The sequence below is a fragment of the Pongo pygmaeus genome, chromosome 21 (assembly GCF_028885625.2).
Source record: "Pongo pygmaeus isolate AG05252 chromosome 21, NHGRI_mPonPyg2-v2.0_pri, whole genome shotgun sequence".
NCBI lineage: Eukaryota > Metazoa > Chordata > Mammalia > Primates > Hominidae > Pongo > Pongo pygmaeus.
Genome location: NC_072394.2, coordinates 10,304,408 through 10,320,137, shown reverse-complemented (window position 1 = coordinate 10,320,137; position 15,730 = coordinate 10,304,408). Strand labels below are relative to the sequence as shown.

Below are 15,730 nucleotides of genomic sequence, written 5' to 3'. Positions count from 1 at the left end.
ATAAACTTCAGGAATGAGAGATATCTTCACACTCTTTTATGGAGCTGAATCTTATCTGCAGCATTCCTTTTTAACTGCCAGTACACTTTTGCACAAAACACCTTCAGCAATGAAGTGGCTTCCTGGAGTAGCTGTGTTTGTCCCAGGCAGTTCTTGGAAAAAAACTTCTTACCTCTCTGTAACTTCCATTCATTAGTTTTAGTTCTTAGCCTGCATCTCTCCCATGTGACAGCTCATCCCTTCCTCCTTGGCCCCCAGAGTCATACCTTCTCAGGCAAAACATCCCCCTTCTCTCACCTGTGCATCCTAGGACCCCCTACCGTTGAGTCTTCCTGCAGGCTGATCACAGCCCCAATTACTGCTGGGAAGGGCAGTGCTGTCAGTCCAGGTAACTGAGTCTTTGTCGACAACAGAAATAATAGAGCACTTTCTGCCCTATCACCCTCCCACTTTTGTTTTACACTAGGCCACGAAATGCTGAAAAACCCAGCTAATGATGCACTTTGTCTTTTCAGGGCTTACTTCAGTCCCTGAAAGATCTGACTATATAAACACTGTGATATACATACAAACAAGATCAAGGGGATCTGAAACATGAAACTCAACCCATTAACTGCCCCCTACAGGGTTGAGATGATGCATACAAAAAATAACGGATGAACAAATTGAATGGGCTAAAGAATCACATTGTCTTCTGAGACTAGATTCTACATCTATGCATCCCATGTATTACCACGGAGGTGGAAGCTGATATGGACTCGCTTCAATGATGCAGCGATTCCAATCTCAAGGGTGCACATATTCTATCTGGTTCTTCTAGAATGTGTTCTTTTAAGTCAGTGACATTATAGACCTCAAGCCCTTGAGGATACAAAAGTCTCCTTCCCTTAGGGATTTCTAAAATGTTGAATAGAAATTTAGAAAACCACAAGCCCTTGGGGATCTCCAAATATCCCTAGCCCTAGGAGATTTCTTTTTTTCCTCTTTTCCTTTCTTTCTTTTTCTTTTTTTTTTTTTTTTTTTTTTTTTGAGAGGGAGCCTCGCTCTGTCGCCCAGGCTAGATGGAGTGCAGTGGCATGATCTCAGCTCACTGCAACCTCTGCCTTATGGGCTCAAACAGTTCTCCTGCCTCAGCCTGCTGACCAGCTGGGATTACAGGCATGCACCACCACACCGGGCTAATTTTTGTATTTTTAGTAGAGACGGGGTTTTGCCATGTTGGCCAGGCTGGTCTTAAACTCCTGACTTCAGGTGATCTGCCTGCCTCGGCCTCCCAAAGTGCTGGGATTACAGCTGTGAGCCACCGCGCCCAGCTGCCCTTGGGGATTTCTAAAATGTGGGATTTTTAAAAAATAATTTCAACTTCTATTTTAGAATCAGGAGGCACATGCACAGGTTTGTTACATGTGTATATTTCATGATGCTGAGGCTTAGGGTACGAGTGATCCCATCAATTGTGAGCACAGTACCCAATAGTTTTTTAACCCTCGCTCCCCTCCCTCCCTCCACCCACCCTCTAGTAGCCTCAATGTCTATTGTTGCATCTTTATGTCCAAGAGTACCCCATGTTTAGCTCCCACTTATAGGAGAGAACATGCAGTATTTGGTTTTCTGTTTCTGTGCTACTTTGCCTAGAATAATGGCCTCTGACTGCATCCATGTTGCTGCAAAGGACATGATTTCATTCTTTTTAAAAATTGAAAATATAAATGGACATATTACAGTTTCTGCCCTTTGTGTACTAGCTTTGCAAACAGATGGACCGAAACTCAAACACTGGTTTTGCCATTCGTTAGCTTTATGAACTTGTACATGTCACTGAGCCTCAATTTGTCTGGCATTTAATAGATACTCAATAAACTATAACTCTTCATTTCTGTGGTTATGACTGTTTTCATATCAGTCAAAGTTGATTGCAGGAAACAGAAACCTGGTATTTCATGTAGAATGGGATTGAATGCAGTAGATTAGCTGGCTGCAAAATTCCTAGACAGCATGGTAGATCAGGAGTCAGGAGCCTCACTCTGAACAAATTAGTACAGGGACATAAAACTATAGCTGCTGCAAGCAGAGGTCAGGAAGGCATTGCTGTTGCTGCCACAACTGCTTCTAGACACCTACAAGGCCAAGTCTGACAGCCACAGGCACCTGAAAATACTCATTTCTGCAGCCATCTTCACCAACAGGGATAGCAGCAAGAAGATGGCCTTTGCCTTAACTTTAGTGACATCCAAATCTCATTCAAGTGCATCTAATTGCCAGAACACCATTTACATCTAGAACCCTAGCTGCAAAGGAGTCAGGAAAGTTGATTTTTAACCCTCAAGCCCCTGTGGCATAGTAAGACACACTGAAAAAGGTGAAAATGGATGCTGAGTGATAACTGACAATATCCGACACATTACTCCTGGCTGCCATCTCTACCACCAATGGAATGTGGCTTTAGTACCATTGCCACAGCCATGGGGATGGTCTGGCACAGAGTTTGTGGCAAATTTAATCCCCATAAGGTAAGTAACGTGGGTTTCTGGTACTGCAGCCTATAACAATTTACAGACATTTTCTTTGTTTGACACTAATTAGGCCACATGGGATCAGATGCGTGACCTTTTCTGTTTAACATCCTAATGTGAACAACAGAGTTTATCAGCCCTGGGTAGAGAGTCACATTCAGAATTGAAACAAATACGTGGGATCAGACTGGAACAGTTTTATGAATAATAAAGACATTTCTGATTAAATAAATTGCTCAGTGCTCAAATCACCATTCAAACAGGAAATTGACTCTTACATCTGTTCTTTATAAGAAGTATATGGAAACACACCCTGTGAACTTCCAATTACCCACTCCAATAATACATTATGTCAAATGGGTGGATTACAGATACAGCAGAACCACAAATGATTCAAACTACTATTTTATTCTCTTCTCTGAGTGTCCAAAGAACTAAGAAACCCATGAACGTCATTTTACCTGTATGCTCATCGTTTGTTCTCTCTGCTCTTTGATTAGAACGAAAAACAATTGACTAATGATAGGCAACCAGAGAGGAAAAAACACAGTAGATACTAAGGTGGGGAAAGATGAAGAATATGTGTTCATGGTATATAGACAAACTAAAGAGGCATAAACAGACAAAGTGAAACTTTTGAGTTTAAAAAAATGAATTGACAGGAGCAGTATCACTTAATTCTAACTCATCGGAGATGCAAAAGAGGTTGAACTTTTTCTTACAATAGATTCATACAAAACAATTTACAGAGTGAACACTCCTAAAACATTTGTATGTAGACAAACATCTAATTGTAGTTTGCTACACAAAGCCATAAAAAATAAACATTCATTTAAAATACTATTAACTTAATTATGGTAATAGATTCAATGTGTAAACCCAGAAAATTACGGGCTGGTGATATTAGCTTGTTCAATTTTTAAATAATGTGTTGATTATTAATAGCAACCCAGTCCTAGTAATAACCAGATCATGACAGTGGAATGGTAAATACACATGAAGTGTTCAGAAAAAAAAAATTCACAGATGCTTCTATTATGGCAAATAAGAGTTGTCATGGTTAAAACAGCCCTACCTCTCTAAAAATGAATTAATCAAAACACTTATCCTGAATGGCATTTTCTAGTTCTGGGAATAAATTTGTTACTTCTCACTTGTCACACTAATGAAGTCCCACTGTAAGATTTAAGAGCAACAGCTCATCTGGCATTGTTATTTATATCTCCATTGGAAAGTAGCTGTTTTCTTACTTATAGTGCTTACTGTAAGGTCCAGTTTTGAGAATACAGCAAATTGAGTTAAATAGTGACTCTTGCTATTGTCTCATTATTTTTTCCCTTTAAATATAATTTTGAAATTAAAAAAAAAAACTAGTCCTCTTTATTTCAATGCATTCATATTTACCCAAATGAGAAAAGAATACATTACACAAGTGCAATGTCCACAAAAAACATCAATGAGATACATATGTGTTATAAACCACACAGTTGAAAGGAAGGTGGGTGGTTAAGTCACCCTAGTCTTCACAAACTATAACTCAGTTAAACAATGAAAGGCAAAGTTGTAGGTGCCTCTGTAGGAAGTAGGTAGGTAGGTATAACATGGGGAGATGAACAGATAGAAGGAAGGAAAGAGGGAAGTAGGGGAGGAAGGAAGAAAGAAGGGAACGAAAGAAGGATGGAAGGGAGGAAGAGAGTAGAAAAGGAAGGAGGAAAAGAGAGAGGGAAGAAGGAGAGGAGGGAAGGAGGGAGGAAAGGAGGACAGCAGGGGAGGAGGGAGGGAAGGAGAAAGGAAAGTAGGCAGGCAAGATAAATAAATAATCGTGTTGTTTTACATTAGACTATTACTAAGACAGACCCCATTCTAAGATGCTGGTTATTCCCATGAAACCTCATGTTATTACAACATAGAAAATCCCTTATGATAGAGTTATTTGCTACAACTCATTCTTCCTCTGGCGCTCAAAGTTTCAGAAATACTGATCATTTGTTATTTTATATCTGGAAATTCCACTGTAAGGTATTTCCTGGTCCTGTCTCTTTTTCTGTACTTTTCACTACTTTGGGACAATTTTTGATTTTGTATATATCACAATGTTTTGTATTTAACTGAGTTGTAATTTCATTGCATTTATCTGTCCATGTAACTGGCCCCCCTCACTACTGAACTTGTGAGCTCCTCAGGGGTAGGTATATATTTTATATTTTGTTTGCATTACTAAAGCATAGCATATGGCTTTATACAGAGTATGTGCTCAGTAAATGTTTACAATAAGCTGAATTGACACAGTCATTTATTTTTCATTTGGCCATTTTAAAGGACTGTCTTCAGAATAAGCCAAGACTCTTTTTATTTATTTTATTTTTATTTATTTATTTTTTTGAGTGAGAGTTTCGCTCAAACTCACTCAAGCTCAAATTTCATTTTGTTGCCCAGGCTGGAGTGCAATGGCACGATCTCAGCTCAGTGCAACTTCCATCTCCCAGGCTCAAGAGATTCTCCTGCCTCAGCCTCCCTAGTAGCTAGGATTACAGGCACCCACCACCATACCCAGCTAACTTTTTGCATTTTTAGTAGAGACAGGGTTTCACTATGTTGGCCAGGCTGGTCTCGAACTCCTGACTTCAGGCAATCCACCCGCCTCAGCCTCCCAAAGTGCTGGGATTACAGGCGTTAGCCACCATGCCCAGCTGACTGTTTTCAAAATCCCCATGTCCAGATCACCCTCTAGACCAGTGAAATCAAAATGTCTGCAGGTAAGAGCTGGACATCAGTGTTTTTTAAAGCTCTCCAAGTGGTTCCAAGGTGCAACAAAATCTGGAAACCAGTGCCCTACAGCCTTTTCCAGCCACTCTTGGTGCTTTTTGTCAGCAGAGTAGAAGGGGCATTCCTCTGCCCAAGCCCTGTCCCTCCAGACATGCACCAAATGAGGAAAAAGTAGTGTAATGGTTCAAGAAAGAGGAATTTAACATTCCTTCTCCCCACCTCCAGTTCCTACCAAATGCTTCACTCCCAGGCTTTGGACAATGTTCTCATTTACTTTCTCACAATGGCTTTTAAAATACATCTCTGGGGGGTTAAAACAGAGTTGGAAGAATGTGTTTGGATTTAAAATAATCTTTCCAAGATGAAAAAAAAAATCATCATTTGATAATGGTTTCTGCCTGCGTTCATTAAAGAGATCATTAATGACACTAAATTCTGGTCCTAGGACTTAATTCAGATCAATAGCTGAACATACACTTCATATTCATTAGTCCAGTGGAACACGCAGATGGGCATGTTTTATTGAAGCGCCTCATCAGAACATATTTAAGGAGTTGAAAGAGACCGTGCTGTCCTTCTGCAAGAACTTGGCAGTATCCCTCTTCCCTCCTGCATGTGGATGAAGATGTCTTTGCTAGTATGTCCCTCTCACTTGGTTAGTTTGGGACTCTTAATACAGTGAATCAGAGTTTGGCCTAAAGTACAGTTTTACAAAACAAACTAATTTTTAGTTATGTATTCAGAAAGGCAGACCTTCCCATAAATATTCCTTTACGCGGAATTTGCAATCATATCTACAATGATCTGTTAAGCAGATGCTTCTGTGTGCAACAGATGAAGCTAACCTGGGGTAAACTTAAAGTTCTGTTGGAATCAATTTTGTGGTCCCCTCTTTAAATTCCCTGTCCCAGTTTGGATCTTCCAACTCAGTCGGAGGTTTCACACCAAGGCTGAGAAAAAATCTATAAGAGAAAAAACAAATTGCATTCTGCCCCTGAGGTGACAACTTAGTGAGGGTAATTCACAAAGAGTTAGGAAAAGACCACCCTCTCCCTTGCATTTTGTGCATGGCCAAAGGGCACTGCATCTACATTTGCTGTTGATGATTTCCGTGAACATTAAACTCACTTGCAGAATTTATTCTCCATTCCCCATTAGGAGAGTTATGCAACCTGAATCCTTAATGGACTTAATCAGCAGGATAACATGACATTTCTCCCATCCTGTGCTAAGTACAAGGCAGAATACAAAGACATATTAGAGACATCTCTGCCCTTGAGGATTTTACAATCCAGTTGGAGAGATGAGAGGGTCACAAAAACTACTATAATGTATGACATGCCTACTAAAGGGACTGCTCAAGTCAAGGCTCATTTGTTTGCAAGGAAGAGAAACACTCAAAATTGCTCAAGTTCAGATGCAGAACATTTTTGCAGAAAGCCCAAGGAAAGTTAAACTACCAGCTTCCTGGAAAGGCAAATGCAGAGAGCACAGAAGTTTTGTCTTATCTCTTGCGATATCATCTTGCCTGCTTTATTTATCCCTCTTGTCTGGCTTCCTCTGCATCTGCTCTGAAGATCACTATATGTCAAACTTTCCAGAAGATACTTCACATACACTAACTCAGTTAATTTCATACTTGAAAATATCTTAAAGAAGGAGATACTACTATCTCCTCTATCATCATCATCAAAAGCAGGACCAGAAGCACTACAGGCTGGACACTGTGCCAAGTGACTTCCTTATGTTATCTAGCCTTATCACAGACCTGGGAAGAAAGAGAATGAGAAGGGAAAAAAATGAAAGGGCAGAGAACAGGAGATTTTACAGAAGAAAATGTTTGACCATTCCCACATTGCTAAATTACTTCAAAGTATTCATTCCTCTGAGTCCTGTGTAGACATGGTTCTTTTGATTTTGCGATTTAGAGAAACATCTTCTGCTACATCCATATCTGAATGTACAGATAATTTTCTCTTTCACTTCCTGGCAGCTGAGCCCAAATTTACTCTTAAGTCTCTTACTTAGAAAGGAAACATATTGGATGAGGTTGAACTAAATCTGAAAAACCTCAAAATATCCAAAATTCAACAAGTTTTCACCTGAAAGTATATTTTCCACATGTAATGCACTGTGATGGATGTTGAGACTATTATTTCTACATAAGAACATATACAGCAAAGGGAAGTAAATGTTATTTGGCTGAAAGATGTGGAAAGAGCACTGACTAAATATCTGGAGAGGTTATTTGAATGTAAGGTCCATTTGAACCATTTCTTTCAAAGCTTCAGTAGAATTTTAAGAGAAATATCCCACATATTTCTATAAGATAAGAAAATACTTAAACGGAAGAATCAGACAGGCATCTTTCATAATCTCTTGGGAAGGCATAGAGAGTTAGTTAAGCAGAGAATGATGCAGTGGGAGAGAGACACCTTCACTCTGATTTGGGGTCAATCTACATCAAAACAGTCCCGTCAGAAAAGCTAAAATGGCTAAAATTAACAAGGTCTGATGTTAACAGTGGATGTGGAACAGTTGAAATTCTCATACACTGCTGGCAAGAGTGTAAATTTGTAAAAACAGTACAGAAAATAGTTAAAGCTAACAGAAGCATATCCTGCAACTCAGCAATTCTACTGCTAGGAATATAACTCCACAGAAATGCGAACATATTTCACCCAATATACAAGAGTATGAGTACAAGAGTATTCATACCAGCCCTATTCATTAAAGCTCAAACTGGGAATGACCCAAATGTCCATTAGTAGTAGAATGTATAATTAAAATGTAGTATATTTACATAATGTGATAGAATACTGCAATGAAAATAAAGTACAACTGCATGTAACAACATGGATGACTTTCACAACCATAATATTGAGTCAAAGAAACCAATACACACCATATGATTTCATTTACGTAAAGTCCCAAAACAGGAAAAATAATCCACTGACTGCCTGAGACCCAGTTGCTGAAGATGCCACATGCAGGGCTCTGGTCTTCATTCCAGCTGAACCCAGACTTTCAGTCATCCCCACCAAGGTGCCAGACCTGGGAATGAAGCTATCTTGCTCCTTCTAGACCAGCCCATCTGCCAGCTGAATGGCACTGAGTGTCCTTTGTCCATGTCTTGTACAATAGACTTCTCCAGCCAAGCCTGTCCAAGTTTCCAATAGACAAAATCACGGACTGCAACAAAATGGTTGTTGTATTAAGCCACTAGGTCTTGGGTAGTCTATTATGTACCAATGCATAACTGGAACACCTCTCAATCCACAAGGGTTGAAACCTCCTTGTCTTCTCACACTCATCCTGTTCCCTCTATACTTCAATTAGAGAAGAGCTGCCTGTAGTTAAGAACATGAGCAATAGAGCCAGACATCCTGGGTTCAGAGTCCCACTTAGCAGATTGCTAGCAATATGGCCTCAGCTAATTATTCAAGAGCTCTAAATCTGTTTGCTTATATGAAAATGGGGATAAAGGCTGACCTATTTATTTGGTTGATACGAGGCTTAAATGTATATGTAAATAAAGGTCTAGTATTTAAGGAATTAGGAAATTAAAGAATTCTATTTTTTGTTTAATGCTTAGTGTTTTGAAAGTACACAATACATAAAACCCATTAAGCCATCAGCCCTGTAGGTTATTTCCTTACCATCTCCCTCCCATATAGATTCTTCTTTCCATTTCTGCTACCACCACCTAGTTAAATGACTCAGGATAAGTTTCTGCAATGACCTTCAAATTCTTCTTCCCAACTTCTGCTCTTTCCTTGGCATGACATGTCTCACAGTGTTACTAAAACTGACTTTGCAAGAATTATAACAGTGAGAAAATTATGGCAGTACAAGTCTGATTTAACCCCCCATCTTGCCTTTCCCTTAATCATTCCTGGTCTTAGGCTAAGCTAACTTTAGTTTATAGTTTACATGATAATAGGCTTTCCCCAAAATTCAACCACCTTTGTAAAGCTAATGAAAGGCCATCAGGCTAAAAGAAGGAGAGGAACCTGAATTCTGCTAAGGCATAGACTGGTCACAAGATCTGTCCTACAGATAACATCACTATCGTAGACTGGCCTTTTAAGACATTTTCCCAGGGTTTTGCAGGTCTGATATCCATGACTCCACCTGGCCCCCACCAACCTTGCTCTTGCTTCTGTGGCCCCATCCAGAAGTAAGTCAGCTCAAGAGGACAGCTTCAACCCACTATGATTTCATCTCTGCCCCAGCCAATCAGCAGCAAGCATCCATTTTAGCCACACCCACCCCCTTCCCCAAACTGCCTTTGAAAAACCCCTAACCTACAAGTCTTCCAGGAGATTGATATGAGTAGAAACTTGGTCTCCTGTATGGCATGGCCAGCCTCACGTCAATTAAACTCCTTCTTTACCGCAATGCTGTGGTCTTTATTTGTGCAGTGGGGCAGGAAGAACTTGTTGGGTGGTCACATTACCATACTAATCTTCCTAAAACAAAACAAACAAAACTTAAAACTCAGCATATTTAAGGCCTTCTAGAGGATGGTCCCAGCTTTTTTTTTTTTTTTTTTTTTTTTTGGTAATCTTTTCTGTTATCTCTTCCCTGCTGGTACCATAGGTTTCCATTTTAAAGAATGACTCTGTTTCCCTGAACATGATCCAAATCACTGTTCACAAACTTGTAACTGTCCCAAATGCCTTTTCACACATCTCTACCTACTGAAATCCTATTTACCCCAAAGAGCATTTCAAATCTCAGTCTATCAACTAACACTTTGCTAATTCTGTGTTTCCTTGTTTCTCTGTTAGCATCTCTCTCTCTTCTTCTCTCTTTCATGACTCTCTCTCATGCTTTAGAATTCCACAGCAATAAATCTAAATCTCCTTTGTGACAATAGCCTCAACTATCCACATATTACAGTCATTTGCCATTTTTTTGGGGGGTGGGGTATGGAGTCTTGTTCTGTTGCCCAGGCTGGAGTGCAGTGGCACAATCTTGGCTCACTGCAACCTCCATCTCCTGGGTTCAAGAGATTCTCCTGCCTAAGCCTCCTGAGTAGCTGGGACTACAGGCATGCACCACCATGCCTGGCTAATTTTTGTATTTTTAGTAGAAACAGGGTTTCACCATATTGGCCAAGCTGGTCTCAAACTCCTGACCTCAAGTGATCTGCCCACCTCAGCATCCCAAAGTGCTGGCATTACAGGCATGAGCCAGCGCGCTCAGCCCATTTGCAGTTTTCTAAATCTCCATAACATAATATAAACCTTTTAGCTCTAGCCTAATGCTTTGCACCTAGTAGACACTTAATAAGTATTTGTTGAATTGTACCAAAAGGCTAGAATGAGCTGAATTTACTGGCAAAAAAAGGCAGGACCTTGTCAAGAGTTTGCATGTCAAACAAAATTTCTGTGTGTCTAATCCATTTTGAAAACTATTTGCATCTCAACTGATGAGAAATGAATTCTATTTTTAAAAACCTCTAAGAAAAGACATTTTACTGCTTCTTTCAGTAACATATCCCAGTGTGTAATAAGCTCTAATGTCAGAATAATTTCATTTTTTTCTAACCTAAATCCTTCATGTTGCAGACTGAGCTATTTCTTCTGGATTTTTCCAAGTGAAGATAAAGAAATAATGTAGTGTTCACTTAGAAATTTCTGCCAATTTTCCCTTGGCTATTAAGTTTTCCTTCCTTCAGCTGTATGGTTAATGCAGGTGCAGAATATTATCACTATCACCACACGGCCTCACTCATTGGACTAAGGTGACTTGCCCAAGAGCAGATGCCTGACCCAATTCGGGCTAATAAATCTTTTCCCCAGGATTTTCTGTTCCCTGGGATGATAAAAAGAGTTTGAGATATGTCTTTTTTTTTTTTTTTTTGTGGCCAAGGATATCTGATATAAATTTCAAAAGCTATCATCTGCCATGCTCAAAGCGGTAGGGAGAAGGGCAGACTGGAAGGAGAGAGAAGAAAGTTTGTATGTATTTCTGGAAAGAGAATCCAGACAGAATCCAGGAACCTTGTTCCAATCACTCCCAAGACCCATGTGCAGCCTGGGTTTTCTAACTCCTTGCTGTTAAAGTCTTTTGTTGGAGTTCAAGAGTCATAAAGATACATTTTTAGATTTACTAGTTCTTGTATTTCTGTCGTTTGCAACTAAAATACCTTTTACTAAGCTACTCTCTATTTTACATGTGTTTTAATCAATCAACCAGCAACTGCTTACTTTTTGTATCATAATGGATATAAATGGTAGAGAAATTATGGCAAGCCATTTCTTACCTTTTTTTATTTTCCAAGATAAATTAACTCAGTCTCCTTTACGGTTATAGAAATAGCTTTCCATGTCTTTACCCATTGCCACTACCTTTCCATATCCATCTTCATCTTTTCTTAATTCCCTAGAGCCGAACCCAGCATGCAGCAGGTATCTGAATACCACAGAGCATGTCACATTAATGGCCTTCCACAGTCCACATGTCCTGGGCTTACCTGTGAATCCCTTAGCTATGGGGCTTCCTCGTTTTATAGTCACTGGTGGTCTTCTCTACACTTGGATGCTTCTCTTTAGGAAAGAACATTTGTCATTTTCCTTCTTCATTATCCATTTTTGGCTTTAGACAAAATAGTGTAAGTCAATGTATAAAAGGTTCATTTCTTAGATTCAGCTACTGCTAACAGGAGGCTTTTGCTGACATTCCATATATTTAAACAGAAGGAAAAGGGGGTTTTATTTTATCCCTCACAAACTGCTACATATTGCAGTTAAAGTAAAAAATCACAAACTGCTAGATATGGAAAGAACCATACCAAAAAGACTTCCAGAAATAATAATAAGATATTAAAAATTACTTATATCAATGAGGTGTAAGAACTAAATAATGGTGTGTAGGCTCCTGGGCTCTGTAGGGTTAGATTTCATATAGCTGTTATGTTTGGAAGAAAATAAGACTTAACCAGTGGTGTCCAATGTTTACAATGAAAGCATATTATATAATATTGTCCTATGCCAGAAATCAGCAAACTTTTTCTGTAAAGGGCCAGAGAGAAAATGTTGTAGGCTTTGGAGAATGTTGTTTCCACCATAACAACTCAACTCTGTCATTGTTTGCCACTATTTGTCAGAAAGCAGCTGGAGACATTACATTTTAAAAATGGTCATGGCTGTGTTTCAATAAAATTTTACTTATAAAAACAGTCAGTAGGCCTAATTCAGTCTGTGGGCCATGGCTTTCCAACCCCGGTCTGTACATAATATCATATATAGCACAGTTCTACTCACCATATGAAATGATGCCTAAAATGATGGGTGACAATAGGTTCTCTTGAAGTCCAGGGATTTATCTCCTGTGATGGTTAATATTAAGTGTCAACTTGATTGGATTGAGGGATGCAAAGTATTATTTCTGGGTGTCTCTGTAAGGGTGTTGCTAGAGGAGCTTAACATTTGAGTCAATGGACTGGGAGAGGAAGACCCACCTTCAATATGGGTGGGCACCATCCAATCGGCTGCCAGCATGGCTAGAAAAGGCAGGCAGAAGGTGGAATGAGCAGGCTTGCTGAGTCTTCCGGCACTCACCTTTCTCCTCTGCTGCATGCTTCCTTCCCTCAAACATCAGACTCCAAGTTCTTTGGCTGTTGGACCCTTGGACTTATACCAGTGGTTTGCCCGGGGCTCTCCAGCCTTTGGCCATAGACTGAAGGCTGCACTGTTGGCTTCCGTGCTTTTGAGGTTTTGAGACTCAGACAGATCCACTACTGGCTTCCTTGTTCCTCAGCTTCCAGACGGCCTATTGTGGGACTTCACTTTGTGATCGAGTGAATCCATTCTCCTTAATAAACTCCCCTTCATATATACATGTATCCATTAGTTTTGTCCCTCTAGAGAACCCTGACTAATACATCTCCTTTAACATGATTTTCACATAGTATTATTCAATACTACACATTATGTGTATATATCTATATATTTATCTAGAGATAGACAGTAGATAGATGATAGACATATAGATAGATAGGCAGATAGATGATAGATGATAGGCAGATAGATACATGATAGATAGATAGATAGATAGATAGATAGATAGATAGATAGGCAGATAACTTGCTAAACTTAGTTAAGCAGGATTTCTGAGTTGTGATTTTACTGGACAAGAAGCTTGGGAATGGCAAAGCCCGTAGCGTCCCCATATCTGTGAATCTAGCTCCTAGCATAGGTCCTGGTTCATGTACGGGGATCTGTGCCTCTGAGAATGAATTTGTTCATGGCCTCCCAGCTCCTCTCCCCATCCCCACTTCACAAACCTCCTCTCAGTCATCCGCTTTCTTCTCCTTAACAATGTGTTGAGCCCCAACAAAGGCATTCCCAGAAAAGACGTTACAGTCATTAACATACTCATTTATCAAATATTTGATGAGCATATAAGTTAGCACTGTCATCAGAGAAATTGGACATACTTGGTGGATATGTTGTATTAAAATTATCTATGCCCATGATGTAACAAATTTAGTGATTGCTATCTGGCTTTTGTATATAGTTTACATTAGATTGAATTCTAGTTATTTAAAAATAATTAGAAACAGTTTTGTTTCCAGACAGGTGCAAGTCATATGAAAACATGAACACACATCCCCAAAACTTCTCTTCCTAGTGACTTGGAATCTACTTCATTCTTGGTCCTTGGGTTACTCACAGTCCTAAAAATTATTCTTTGCTAGAATTTGACACCAAGACTGAAATGTAATATTTTTCCAGAATTAACACATTGATATCTCTACAGTAGTTCCTTTATCTGTGAGGGATATATTCCAAGATCCCCAGTGGATATCTGAAACTAAGGATAGTACTGAACTCTTCATACACCATGCTTATTCCTATACATACATACCTAAGATAAAGTTTAATTTATATAAATTAGGCACAGTAAGAGATTAACAACAATTAATGATAAAATAGAACAATTATAACAATACACTGTAAGAAGAGTTATGTGAATGTGGCCTCTCTCTCTCAAAATACCTTATTGTACTGTGCTCACCCTTCTTCCTGTGATGTGCCAACGTAGGCCTTGTGAAATAAATGGGAAATTCCAGAAATAAACATGTCATAAACTAAAATTGCACACTGTTCTGAGTAGTGTGATGAAATCTCATGCCATCCTGCTCCCCAAGATGTGAATCATCCCTGTGTCCAGTGTATCCACACTGTAGACGCTACCAGCCCTGTTAGTCATTCAGGAGCTGCCTTGGTTATCAGAGCCACTGCCATGGTATCATGGTGCTTGTGTTCAAGTCACCCGTATTTTACCTCATCATGGCTCCAAAGTGCAATTTTTTGGGCTCAAGTTGACTTCAGGCAACTGAAACTGCGAAAAGAAAAACCACAGATAAGGGGGCACTGCTGAATTTTATGGAAAAAGTCCACAAATATCTCGCATTTAAGAGATTGTTTCCTTGGAGAATGTCCCCTCAAACTTATTTGGAGAGAACTTGTTTCTCAATAATAACAACAATGAGTTTGAAGTCATTTCATCAGAACAATGAGACTATGCACCATTAGCCAAACTCAAAGCACCAAAGAGTATATTCTCAAGCACTTTCAGAATGAAACAACTGTTCCATTCAAGACGAATGACAGCAATGCCTCGCCCCATCCCCTGGTCCTTCCCTCTTCAGCGTGCACCCACCTGAGCCACCACTACCAGCCCCAGCACTGCCTTCTCACTGCAGAGCCCACCCAGTTAGTGCACATCTATCTTTACCTCCCACATCTAAATCAATTATTGATCTGTTTTTGAACAAATATATCTAAAAATGGCATGAAGCTCTTGGGGCATCACCACAAAACCCAATTAAAGCCTGACATATCCATACAGACTTGAGGTGTCTAAACTACCCCTATGTATTAAAAGTATAATCTGCGTGGCTTGGTGGGGTATGTGAATCTCCTGGATAATATCATTTCATTCTCTCATTTTCACTTAATCAGTCCGAGGGGAGGGTGGAAGTCATCTGTATTGGAGCTGAGTCCAAAACAGCACTACTTTAAAGACAAAGACAAATTCCAAAGACATTAGGAACATGAAAGGACCAGAACTTGCATTTACAACACCTTCCTCCAGATGCAAATTATTCTCTTTCAACTTTAAATAAGTTACTAGTTATAGTATCACATCTGGAGAGAAATTAATTGTGTACCCATTTTATATATTTTCAGCAATGAGATTCTCAAACTGTTTAGAGGAAGTTTTTATATTTTTAAATAAATAATTCTTAATACATTTTGGGGAAAACAAATTATTGCAATCTGCATGTCCTGAGCAAAGTTTTCCGGAAGAATCGATGGATTCTGAGAAAAGCCTTGAGATCAATCAAGCTGAAAAACCTTGTGTTATGGCTAGTTAGGAACTTAGGAATCTTAACTCATTTGAGGCCAATATGCAATGCTGACATTTTTCCA

At 39.4% G+C, this 15,730-nt stretch overlaps 1 protein-coding gene across 5 annotated transcripts in view; it reads right to left on the bottom strand.

The window, feature by feature from the left end:
• The window catches only part of MACROD2 (mono-ADP ribosylhydrolase 2), a 2,112,402-nt gene that overhangs the window by 430,309 nt on the left and 1,666,363 nt on the right, over positions 1-15,730 (bottom strand). The window contains exon 1 of one of the 5 annotated variants that reach the window (XM_054468217.2): positions 9,429-9,516. The exons of the other annotated variants lie outside the window; for them this stretch is intronic. The gene's annotated coding sequence lies outside the window, so the exon portion shown is untranslated. Of the gene's footprint in view, positions 1-9,428; positions 9,517-15,730 lie in introns of those variants that run through there. 5 annotated transcript variants of the gene reach the window in all.